Raw genomic sequence first — 13,348 nt, forward strand, 5'->3', positions numbered from 1 at the left:
GGTCGGGGTTTGCGGCGTAGCGCTTACTGAGGTCGGGGCGGGTGACGATCACGGTCGCAGCGCATCTCTTATGGAGGTCCAGGCGGGTGCTGATCATGGTAACAGTGCAGTTCTTACAGAGGTCCGTCTGTGTGGCGCAGGTCTTATGGAGTTCTAGGTGGGCGCCAATTGCCATTGCAGTGCAGTTCTTGTGGAGGTGCAGCGCAGCTCTTACCGAGGTCCAGGTGGGCGCTGATTGATATATTTTCTGTTATTACTTTGTATACATCTGACGGGGGTGGCAGCTGCAGGCCCCGGCCTTGTCTGTGCACTCCCGAGCACCAGCTGCAGGAGCTACAACCTATATGGTCTTTATACAAGTTTTATCAGACTATATAGAGTTTTGTTTATTAAGACAGGGTCTCACTCTATGCCCTGGGTAGAGTGCTGTTTTGTTTTTTGAGACAGGGTCTCTATGCCCTGGCTAGAGTGCTTTGGTGTCATAGCTCACAGCAACTTCAAACTCTTGGGATCAAGCAATTCTCCTGCCTCAGCCTCCCTAGTAGCTTGGACTACATGTACCCACACAATGCCCAGCTAATTTTTTCTAGTTTCAGTAAAGAAAGGGTCTTGTTCTTGCTCAGGCTGGTCTGGAACCCCTGAGTTCTTTCCTCCTCAGCTTTGCAGAGTTCTAGGATTGCAGGCATGAGCCACTGTGCCTGGCCCAAAGGTATGTTTTTGTGATCTATGTTAGTAATGTGAGTACCTGGAGACCTGGTGCTTGTTTCAATGTCCATGGGAATATACACTTTATTTTTCATTTCCCAATTTGATGAAATTCTGGATAGTTTCCAACTCTTTGTGGATGTCTTCTGTGCACACATTTGCAAGTTTCTCCAGAAGAGGACTTTCTGGCTTATAAGGAACATCAATTTTTAGTTTTACTAAATATCAGTAATTTCATATCAATATGGCAGTACTAATTTTCACTTCCACTTAAGTTCCTATTTTGTACATCCTTTCCAATATCTCATACTGTCTGGAGAAACATATTGTGGAAATATGATGAATATACAATGGCATCTCATTTTAATTTGTATTTTTCTACTTATATTGAGGTTGAGCATAGTTTTTGTGAAATGAGAAATACCCACATTACTTTCATTTGGAGGCTTTGTAGAAAGAAGTAATTTATTATATTTCACCACTATAAAGAAACAGAGGGGCTGGGTAGGGTGGCTCACACCTGTAATACTAGCATTCTGGGAGGCTGAGGCCATAGGATTGCTTGAGGCCGGGAGTTCGAGACCAGCCTGAGCAAGAGTAAGACTACGTCTCTCCTAAAAATAGAAAAATTAGCCAGGTGTGTTAGTGCATGCCTTTAGTGACAGCTACTAGGGAAGCTGAAGCAGGAGGATCACTTTTGCCCAGGAGTTTGAGTTTGCAGTAAGGTATGATGATACCACTGCACTCTAGCTCAGGTGGCAAAGTTAGACTCTGTCTCAAAAAAGAAGGAAGGAAGGAAGGAAGGAAGGAAGGAAGGAAGGAAGGAAGGAAGGAAGGAAGGAAGGAAGGAGTCTTTCTTTTGCACATGAATACCATCTTTCAGGATGGTAATACTTAACGTGATTCACGAACTTAAGAAATTCATAGTTGAATTCTTCCTTGGATGGGTACATTAAAAGACATTCATAAAAGATTTATGAATTTATAAAAATCATCACGCAGAGACAGTATTTATCAGCATTTAGGATGAGAGGCTTATTTTCTGCCTTTAGGTCCACTTTCATGTCACATCAACACTGAGGAAGTTACTCAGCTATTACAGAGACATCCTATACTACGTATGATAGGGATTTTTGCAAATGTACAAAGTCAGTACTCATTTCTGTTCCAAGGTGGTTTAATACTTTGAAAGATTAGAGTATTCAGTGTAGAGTTCAGTTATACATTGTGGTTCTGTATGAAGAAGTTTGGAAGAGTTGTCTCAGTTGTATATCTTCCTCTTTTGACACAGCCTAAAACCAAATAGGCAGAAAAGGAAACAATGACCAAAAAGAACAGCCAGTGTGTTGGTGGGACTGAATTCACGCCGCGGGGACTCGTGGATCAGTGCAGCTGCAGGCGAACCTGGGTGACGTCTTTTCAAGGCACATGCAATTTATCCAGCCTCTGGTGAACTCCAAATTCTCCTTGATCGCTTGATTTTCAAGGCCCCCTTGCTGCTCAATCCAAAATTCACCTGCTAAACTGTTCTCCCATTTTAACACATTAGGTTTAGACAGCTGTGTCCCTGGAGAACACTCCCAAGGAGTAAAGAGAGTACTGCTTATATGGGTGCGTTTGAATCAATTTCAAAAGGTTTTTAGCAGGCAAAATTTTCCACTATGTGGTTATTTTCATCTCATCTGAAAGACACTGTGGTTTTCAGCAGGCCTGTTGCTGCTGCTGTAGTCATTTAACCTGACCTCTTTCTTTAAACAGGCAGAAGATGGGGCTGAACTTGACTTTCATGAAAGCCTCTCTGCCACCTAAGCAGAACTAACACTGTTAGAAGAGCATACAAGCTGTAATTTTAAAAAATCCATAAGCCTTGTTTGATGATAAGCTGTAATCTATTGGCTAGGATTTTGTTGAGAATTTTTGCATCTATATTCATGAGTGAGATTGGTCTGAAATTCTCCTTTTTGTTTGCGTCTTTTCCTGGTTTTGGTATCAGGGTGATGTTTACTTCATAGAATGTGTTGGGAAAGATTCCTTCTTCCTCAATTTTTTGGAATAATTTCTGCAGTACAGGAATAAGCTCTTCCTTGAAGGTTTGATAGAATTCTGGAGTGAAGCCATCTGGACCAGGGCATTTTTTGGTTGGAAGATTTTTTATTGTTTCTTTAATCTCAGTGCTTGAAATTGGTCTGTTCAGGAGCACTATATCTTCCTGGCTAAGTCTAGGGAGAGGGTGTGATTCCAAATATCGATCCATTTCCTTTACATTGTCAAATTTCTGGGCATAGAGTTTCTGGTAGTATTCAGAGATGATATCTTATATCTCTGTGGGATCAGTTGTTATTTCCCCTATATCATTTCTGATTGAGGTTACTCAATCAGAGAGAGAATTTACTTTTCTATTTCTAGTTAGTCTGGCCAATGGTTTATCTATTTTATTAATTTTTTCAAAAAACCAACTCCTTGTTTCATTAATTTTCTGAATGATTCTTTCAATTTCATTGATCTCTGATTTGATTTTGGAGATTTCTTTTCTTCTACTGACATTAGGCTTAGATTGTTCTTCTTTTTCCAACTCCATAAGATGGCTTGTGAGTTTGTTGACATTCTCTCTTTCTGTTTTTTGAATGTAAGCATCTAAAGCGATAAATTTTCCTCTCAAAACTGCTTTTGCGGTATCCCACATGTTTTGGTAGCTTAAAGTCATACATCATGATAAAGTAGGTTTCATCCCAGGGATGCAAGGCTGGTTTAACATATGCAAGTCCATAAACGTTATCCACCATATTAACAGAGGCAAAAATAAAGTTCATATGATCCTCTCAATAGATGCAGAAAAAAGCATTTGATAAAATCCAGCATCCTTTTCTAATTAGAACACTGAAGAGTATAGGCATAGGTGGCACAATTCTAAAACTGATTGAAGCTATCTATGACAAACCCACAGCTAATATTTTACTGAATGGAGTAAAACTGAAAGCTTTTCCTTTTAAAACTGGAACCAGACAAGGCTGGTCACCTTAACTATTCAACATAGTGCTGGAAGTTCTAGCCAATACAATTAGGCAAGACAAGGAAGTAAAGGGAATACAAATGGGAGCAAAGGAGGTAAAACTCTCCCTCTTTGCTGATGAGAATACTTAGAGAATCCCAAAGACTCAACCACAAGACTCCTAGAAGTCATCAAAAAATACAGTAATGTTTCAGGATATAAAATCAATGTCCACAAGTCAGTAGCCTTTGTATATGCCAATAACAGTGAAGATGAGAAGCTAATTAAGGACACAACTCCCTTCACCATACTTTTAAAGAAGATGAAATACCTAGGAATATACCTCATGAAGGAGGTGAAGGACCTCTATAAAGAAAATTATGAAATCCTCAGAAAGGAAATAGCAGAGGATTTTAACAAATGGAAGAATATACCATGCTCATGGATGGGAAGAATCAACATTGTTAAAATGTCTATACTTCCCAAAGAAATCTACCTATTCAATGCCATTCTTATCAAAATACCAAAATCGTACTTTCAAGATTTGGAAAAAATGATTCTGCTTTTTGTATGGAACCAGAAAATACCCCGTATAGCTAAGGCAGTTCTTAGCAATAAAAATAAAGCTGGGGGCATCAGCATACCAGATTTTAGTCTGTACTACAAAGCCATTTTTGTATGGAACCAGAAAATACCCCATATAGATAAGGCAGTTCTTAGTAATAAAAATAAAGCTGGGGGCATCAGCATACCAGATTTTAGTCTGTACTACAAAGCCATAGTGCTCAAGACAGCATGGTACTGGCACAAAAACAGAGACATAGACACTTGGAATCGAATTGAAAACCAAGAAATGAAACTAACATCTTACAACCACCTAATCTTTGATAAACCAAACAAGAACATACCTTGGGGTAAAGACTCCCTATTCAATAAATGGTGTTGGGAGAACTGGATATCCACATGTAAAAGACTGAAACTGGACCACACCTTTCCCCACTCACAAAAATTGATTCAAGATGGATAAAGGACTTAAATTTAAGGCATGAAACAATAAAAATCCTCAAAGAAAGCATAGAAAAAACACTGGAAGATATTGGCTTGGGGAAAGACTTCATGAAGAAGATGGACATGGCAATTGCAACAACAACAAAAATAAACAAATGGGACTTCATTAAACTGAAAAGCTTCTGTACAGCCAAGGAGACAACAACCAAAGCAAAGAGACAACCTACACGATGGGAAAGGATATTTGCATATTTTCAACCAGACAAAAGCTTGATAACTAGGATATATAGAGAACTCAAATTAATCCACAATGAAAAAAGCCAACAATCCCATATATCAATGGGCAAGAGACATGAATAGAACCTTCTCTAAAGAAGACAGACGAATGGCTAACAAACATATGAAAAAATGTTCATCATCCCTATATATTAGAGAAATGCAAATCAAAACCACCCTGAGGTACCATCTAACCCCAGTGAGAATGGCCCACATCGCAAAATCTCAAAACTGCAGATGCTGGCGTGGATGTGGAGAGAAGGGAAAAATTTTACACTGCTGGTGGGACTGCAAACTAGTACAACCTTTCTGGAAGGAAGTATGGAGAAACCTCAAAGCACTCAAGCTAGACCTCCCATTTGATCCTGCAATCCCATTACTGGGCATCTACCCAGAAGGAAAAAAATCCTTTTATCATTAGGACACTTGTACTAGACTGTTTATTGCAGCTCAATTTACAATCACCAAAATGTGGAAACAGCCTAAATGCCCACCAACCCAGGAATGGATTATCAAGCTGTGGTATATGTCTACCATGGAATACTATTCAGCTATTAAAAAAAATGGAGACTTTACATCCTTCATATTAACTTGGATGGAAGTGGAAGACATTCTTAGTAAAGCATCACAAGAATGGAGAAGCATGAATCCTATGTACTCAATTTTGATTGAGGACAATTAATGACAATTCAGGTCATGAGGGAGGAAGGAAAAGCAGAGAGAGAGAAGGAGGGAGAGGGGTGGGGCCTTGGTGTGTGTCACACCTTCTGGGGGCAAGACATGATTGCAAGAGGGACTTTACCTCACAAATGCAATCAGTGTAACCTGGCTTATTGTACCCTCAATGAATCCCCAACAATAAAAAAAAAAATCCATAAGCCAGCAGTTTCTTTTAACCACAGTGGGATTTTTTTCCCCCCTCCTGCTCATTCTGCTGATACAGCAGCATTGGTGTGCACAGAAAAGCTTTAGCTTTCTGCTCTAATTTGCTGTTCTTCTGATGAGAATTGTGTATTTCAGGACATTTTGCTTTGTGTGTTAAGCATCAAACATCCAGCTGGATTTTAGGTTTCTAAAGACACTGACCCCTATTCCCGCCCTCCCTTAAATCCATCTCTTTTATAGGATCCAATACCCTCTTCTATTGTAGGTGCTCAATTACTGCATAGTGAAGGAATGTGTGAGTGAATCAATAAGTGAATGAACAGATATTTCCAGTCTCCTATTTTCTGAACTTAACAGTGGAAACTGGCTGGGATCCATTTTAATCATAGAGGATGGTCTGTGGCAATGTAGAAATAAAAAGATGAGGACAAGAAATGAAGATGCAATATATAAAGAAATATATTTATATCTTATAATATGTGTAATGGGAAATAAGGATGAGACTAAGAACCAATTCCACAGGTGAATGATTCAGTGGTTTAGATGTGTAAATGAATATATGGAACACATGGTGTGTGATATATGTATATATTATATATGCACATATATGTGTGTTGGTGGGTGTATGACTTTGTCTGTATATGTGTATATATACTTTAAAGAATTTAGACAGGTGCTCTGCCTCATACCTGTAATTCCAGCACTTTGGGAGGCCAAGGTGAGAGGATTACTTTAGGCCAGGACTTTGAGACCAGCCAAGGCAACATACTAAGGCTTCATCTCTTAAAAAAAAAGTAATAAGAAGAAAAGTTAGCCAGATATGACAGTATGAGCCCATAGTCCCATTTACTCAGGAAGCTTAGGCGGGAGGATCACTTGAGCTTAGGAGTTAGAGGCTGCAGTGAGCTATGATCATGCCACTGCACTCCAGCCAGGGTGACAGAGCAAGACTTTAAAAAAAAAAAAAAAAACATTACAGGCTCAGTGCCTGTAGCACAGTGGTTATGGCGCCAGCCACATACACACAGGCTGGTGAGTTCGAACCTGGCCTGGGCCTGCTAAACAATAATGACAACTGCAACAAAAAAATAGCAGGGCATTGTGGCAGGCGCCTATAGTCCCAGCTACTTGGGAGGCTGAGGCAAGAGAATCACTTAAGCCCGAGAGTTGGAGGTTGCTGTGAGCTATGATGCCACGGCATTCTACCCAGGGCAACATAGTGAGATTCTGTCTGAAAAAAGAAAAAAAAAAAGAATGTTACACTAAAGTTCTTGTTAGGGAACTATCTTTGTTTAGAAAAGTATTTTGATAGAGCCACTTGTGGGTAGGCCCTAGGGCTATTAGATAGAAGAATATGAGGAAGTAAAGTTATACCTAAGCCAATCTGAATCTAAAAAAACAAAAGGAATTTGTGAGTGGGAATAGAACATTCAAGAGAGAGGGGAGAGAAATTAGGGAGAGAGAGAAATGGATTGTACAAGGCATTCTCTTTGAATGGGAAAATCAAAGAAAAGAGGCTGACTCCCACGATGGGACTGGCCCAGAGCAGAAAAAGGCAACAATGAAAGTGGACACCAAGGGAGGTCTGAGTTCAGCAAGAGATGGGTTTCGGAGCAAGAGGTGAACGTGAGTCTATAACACCTCAGGAAGTAACACAAATCTGAGGCGATCCTTAGACCTCTCATGGAGCTTGGGCAGAAGTCTCAAAAAAATTTAATTAAATCTTAAAAGGTCTTTTCACCTCAGTTATGTCTCTGAGTTCCTTAAAACCAGGTTTAGGGTACAGGATTTAGAAATCCTCTCTTCATTACAATCTATTTTCTTAAAGCCAGAGTGACAAAACAAAACAAAGCAAAAACAATAAACAAACCCCACATCCTCTTCAGTTCAGGGATTGTTAGCAATAGACACCTGATGTGGGAAGACAGCTCTGATTCTAGCCAAATCTGAGCAGGTATGACGTGCCCCAGAGAATGTTTCTGACTCTGGCCTTGCTGAGCAGCCCCTCCTGAGCACACAGGCCTGGTTAGGGCACCACAGGGTGAACTGAACACAGCAGGGTGGTAAAAATGTTCATAACCTGGTACTTAAATCTTTTTTACCTTTTTCCCCAGGGCTATTTTAGTTAATATAATAAAAGACCAGGGCAATCATACTGTTATGATATAGATGGTCATTGTTCCTGTTTCACAAGTAACAGGACTGCAATATAAGCTCGCTCAGCACTAGTGCGGCAGGATCCCCAGCGAGGAATTACGATTTCCCAGGCCGGGCTCAGTTTACTGGACACCTTTGTCCTCTATAAAGGGTTTATTGTGAAACATTTACAAAAGCACTTTTATGAAGTGTTCAATGTCTTTTTCTATCTTGGTGAAGATAGAAAATGTGGGCGAATGTGCATGAGTGGTCTCCTGCCAGGGGGAGAAGGGATTAACACTTGCTGTGTCCTTACCGCAAGCCCAGACCACTGTTCTCTACACACATCCTCTGCACTGTTGGAAAGATGGAGCAGCAGCGACAAACGTTCTGGGCTGACGTGATATTCTGTAACTGAATAATATGGCCACAGGGTAAGCATTGGTCAAAAACTCAGATTTATGCACCATACACTTCAGATTTATGCATTTTGCTCTTTTTTATTTTTATTTTTTATTTTTTGCTCTTTTTATATTTTACTTCAAAAGAAAAGGAACTACAAATAGATATTGAACCTAGGTAGTAATACAGACGCTAAAGTGTTTAGTTGTGAAATGTTCTTATGTCTAAAACTTACTTTGAAATGCATTAAAAAAATAGGATAGATTGATGGATGGATGGATGGAAGGATGGTTAGGTGGACAGACTGTGATAAAGCAGTTATTACCAAATCTTACCTGTAGAATCTTACGTGTATTCATTGTGTAATTTTTTCAACTCCTCTGTATGTTTGAAATTTTTTTATAATTATTAGAAAAACAAGTGATGCTGACAGTTTCTATTCTTTGGGCTGCTATAGAAAGCTATGTCGGTAAAATTTCCTCTTTGAAAGTAAAGAAGGATACCAGCTACTCATCGTTGGGCTTTCTATAAAGGTATCTTTTCACTTCTAACCTGCAGTGCTTTCCTCTTTGAACTGCTGTTGGTGCTTCTGGACACGGCATACGTCATGGGCCCAGCTCACGCTGGTGCAGCCACATTTGCTGCTCTGGTCACTTCTCCCTTATGGAACCTTCTCTTTCAGGCGCTACCCTGTCATGATTGGTCTCCTACCTCTGGCAGGTTGTGCTCAAGCTCTCTTAGCTTCCTCCTCTTTCACCTATTTTTTTTTTTTTTTTTTTGCAGTTTTTGGCCGGGGCTGGGTTTGAACCTGCCCCCTCCGGCATATGGGACCGGGGCCTACTCTGTTGAGCCACAGGTACTGCCCCTATTTTTTTTTTTAATTTATCCTTTATCTATTTTTGAAAGTAGAGTTTCTCTGGGCTTTGTTCTGGGTCTTCCTTCCTGAACTCTTTCTCCTGACATGGTCCCATCAGGTTTTCATGGGTATTAGCATCATCTCCCAAAGCAGTTAGCTCCAGCCTAAGCCTCTCTGTCTCTTTTTTTAAGACAGAGTCTCACTCTGCCTTGGTAGAGTATCATGGCATCATCACAGCTCACAACAACCTCAAACTCTTGGGCTCAAGCAATTCTCCTGCTTCAGCCACCTGAGTAACCGGAGCTACAAGTGTTGACCACAGTGCCTGGCTAGTTTTTTTTCGATTTTTAGTATTTCCTATTTTTAGAAGACATGGGGTCTCCCTCTTGCAGAGGCTGGTTTTGAACTATTGAGCTCAAGTGATCCACCTGCTTCAGTGCTGGGATTACAGGTGTGAGTCACCTCGCCCAATCTAGCCTCTCCTTTCATCAACACTGATAAGTCCAAATGCCTCCTGGACATCTCTACTTGAATGTCTCCTGGCATCTCATCCCTGGTAAGTCCACATCTCAACTCCAGAGGACACCCTTTCCCTGTCCCCAGAGCTGCTCCTCTCCTGCTCCGCACCTCCGTGAGCAGCAGCCAGATCTGGGAGGCACGTCCTTCTCCCTCACTCCCCACATGCTGCGGATACCAAGTCTGGGTGGTCCATTCCCTGCCACCTCCTTAGAACAGCTTTGAGGGTAGGGGAAGGGTGTCCTCCAGAGTGGAGATGTGGACTTATCAGTGTGGAGACTTCTAGGAGACATATAAGCAGAGGTGTCCAGGAGGCATTTGGGCTCATCAGTGTTGATGAAAAGAGAGGCTAGACCTCTCACCATGACTCCTGCTCCATTCTTACTGAACTGGAGCTGGCCATGTCATCTTTATTTTTTATGTTTTTGAGACAGAGTCCCTCTCTGTCTCCCAGGTTGGAGTATGGTGTTGTCATCCCAGCTCACTGACACCTCAAATTCCAGGGAGGAAGTGATCCTTCTGCTTCAACCTCCTGAGTAGCTGACGTTACAGGCATGCGCCATCATGTTCAGCTAATTTTTCTGTTTTTAGTAGGGGTGGAGTCTTGCTCTTGCTCAGGCTGGTCTCAAACTTCTGAGTTCAAGCAATCTTTCTGCCTGGGCCTGCTAGAATGCTAGGATCACAGGCATGAGCCACCACACCTGGCCCTGTGTCATGTTCTATAAACCTAAGTCTGATATTGTCTGTCCTTGCAACTCATCAATGGCTTGCCACTGTTCTTAGGTTAACATAAAAAGTACTTAACACAGGCAACAAAATCTGTAGGGATGGGAGCCCTGCCATCTGTGTCCTGTCTCTCGCCCCTCTGCTCACTCTGTCCTGCCCACCTGAGCTTTCAGTTCTTCCAACAAACTAAGCATTTTCCGACCTCATGGCCTTTGTACAGGGCAGTCCCTCTTCACAGAATATTTTCTGCCATTGCTCCTTGTAAATCTTTACTCATCTTTGAGGACCAGCATAAATAATACCTCTTGAGAAAGCCTTCCTGACACACCCCTCCTCTGTCCTAATTGTCTTTCCTCCCTTTTACAGTCTCTAGTGAAGCTTTTCCTTTTGTTTCACAGTAGAATCAGTGCTTGTGTACTTGTGTTTGTCTCCGCTTATTTCTCTAAAGTCTATCTTCTGCTAGACTTCAAACTCCACGTGGGCAGGGAGCCCACCAGCCACTCTCAAGTCTGTGCACTCAGCTCTCAACATAGGCCCTGGTACGTAGGTGGCAATCAACAAGTATTTTTCAGTTGAATGAACAGATGGCTATGCTCTAGGAAGATGTAATTTTAAAAGTGATAGACTGGGGCGGCGCCTGTGGCTCAGTCGGTAAGGCGCCGGCCCCATATACCGAGGGTGGCGGGTTCAAACCCGGCCCCGGCCAAACTGCAACCAAAAAATAGCCGGGCGTTGTGGTGGGCGCCTGTAGTCCCAGCTACTCGGGAGGCTGAGGCAAGAGAATCGCTTAAGCCCAGGAGTTGGAGGTTGCTGTGAGCTGTGTGAGGCCACGGCACTCTACCGAGGGCCATAAAGTGAGACTCTGTCTCTACAAAAAAAAAGAAAAAAAAAAAAGTGATAGACTGTGTCACAAATTAACATGGCATTAGGATTCAGCATCAATAAGGCTGGTGTTGCCTGCCATCAGAGCTGTTACAGAAAATCCATTGCACACTGGGAGTGAGGGCATGGTGGGCACATGCAGCCTGTTCTAGATTATTCCTGTCTTTCTGTGCTCTTCTTCCCCCACTCACTTCCTAAATGCAGATGGAGAAAAAGTAACAGAGCATCCAGCACTTTAAGTGCCTGATGAGAAGGCATCCTTTTTTTCATCTGCAGGTAGGGTGCATATGTGGGCATAGGTTTCAAGCCCACAAAAATAAAGGGCGCATAGCCTGAACTCAGAATCAAATAGCTGGTTCTCCTCTGGTTCTGAAATTCATCATACACATGACCTTGCATGGAGAATTTTATATCTTAGGACCTCTAAATGCCCCTCCTATCTCATACAACTTTTTTGAGAACCAAATGAGCTCATAAAGGGAGGGTTCTTCTTATACTATACACCATAGCATGGGTGAGTGTTACCTTGCTGCTTAAAGAACAGCAAAATATTGGATATACTGCTTTTTCTGCTTTTAACAACTGAAAGTGCTACTGCCAGATGTCTTAATTGTTTTCACAATAATAATGAGCAACTAGATGTTCTTTCTACTTTCAGTAGGACCTTTAATTATAGGTAAGAACACAGGGCTGGGCACAGTGGCTCTCGCCTGTTATCCTAGCACTCTGGGATGCCGAGCCTGATAGATTGCCTGAGCTCACGGGTTCAAGACCAGCCTGAGCAAGAGCAAGTCTCTGTCTCTAAAAATAGCCAGGTGTTGTGGCAGGCACCTGTAGTCCTAGCTACTTGGGAGGCTAAGGCATGAGAATCACTTGAGCCCAAGAGTTTGAGGTTGCTGTGAGCTATGATGCCATGGCAGTCTATCGAGTGCAACAAAATGAGACTCTGTTCCCCCACCCCAAAAAAGAAACACAATAGAAATGATGTAAATTCAGAAATATTATGTCCAAAATCAGCTACCCATGGTCAAGATAACTTACTCAGCACTTAAATTGTGTGAGCATTCGGCTCACTATTATTAATAACTTTCTAGGTTGTGCCATAATAAAATATGCATTTTTCCCTCATAGTTATGTATCATTCTAATAACAAAAACATTTAAATTTTTTCGTTATGTTAAAGTAATATGTACTCATAAGAATTCAAAGGATATACAAATATAAGTTAGCAAAAGAAAATCATTCATAGACATTTTCTCTTTACCAACTTCAAAAAATATTATGAAAATAAGTAAGACTTTCAGGTAAATGTAAACAAATTTTAGGAGCTGACATCACCTGTGAGGATTTTTTTTTTTTCTTTTTTGAGACAGAGTCTCATTCTGTTGCCCTGGTCTCTACCTGAGTAGAGCCATGGTAGTGTTATAGCTTACGTCAGCCTTAAACTCTTGGGCTTAAGAGGTTCTCTTGCCTCAGCCTCCTGAGTAGCTGGGACTACAGGCACCCCACACAACACCAGGGTAGTTTCTCTATTTTTTTTTTTTTTCAGTAGAGACAGGGTGAGGAGATGGGAGGGAGGGCAGTCTTGATCTTGCTCAGGCTGGTCTCCAACTCCAGAGCTCAAGGGATCCATCTGCCTTGGCCTCTCAGAGTACTAAGATTACAGGCATGAACTGCCACCATGCTTGGCACCTGTGAAGATTTTTAAAGTCTCTTGTACCTGTGGTTATTTCAAAAGAATATTACATTGCAAAAAAGCATACATTTTTTTAAAGACAGAAGCTCACTTTGTCACCAATGGTAGAGTGCTGGGGTTTCACAGCTCACAGTAACCTCAAACTCTTGGGCTCCAGCTATTCTCTTGCCTCAGCCTCCTGAGTAGCTGGGACAGCAAGCACCCGCCACAACACCCATCTCTTTTTAGAGACAGTATTGCTCAGGCTGGTATTTAACCCCTGAGCTCAGGC

At 41.6% G+C, this 13,348-nt stretch overlaps 1 pseudogene; it reads right to left on the reverse strand.

Annotated features, from left to right (window-relative positions):
* Positions 1-8,036: 8,036 nt before the first annotated feature.
* The window catches only part of LOC128574187 (plakophilin-4-like), a 127,871-nt pseudogene continuing 122,559 nt past the window's right edge, over positions 8,037-13,348 (reverse strand).

Source organism: Nycticebus coucang, chromosome 21 (assembly GCF_027406575.1).
Source record: "Nycticebus coucang isolate mNycCou1 chromosome 21, mNycCou1.pri, whole genome shotgun sequence".
Taxonomy (NCBI): Eukaryota; Metazoa; Chordata; class Mammalia; order Primates; family Lorisidae; genus Nycticebus; species Nycticebus coucang.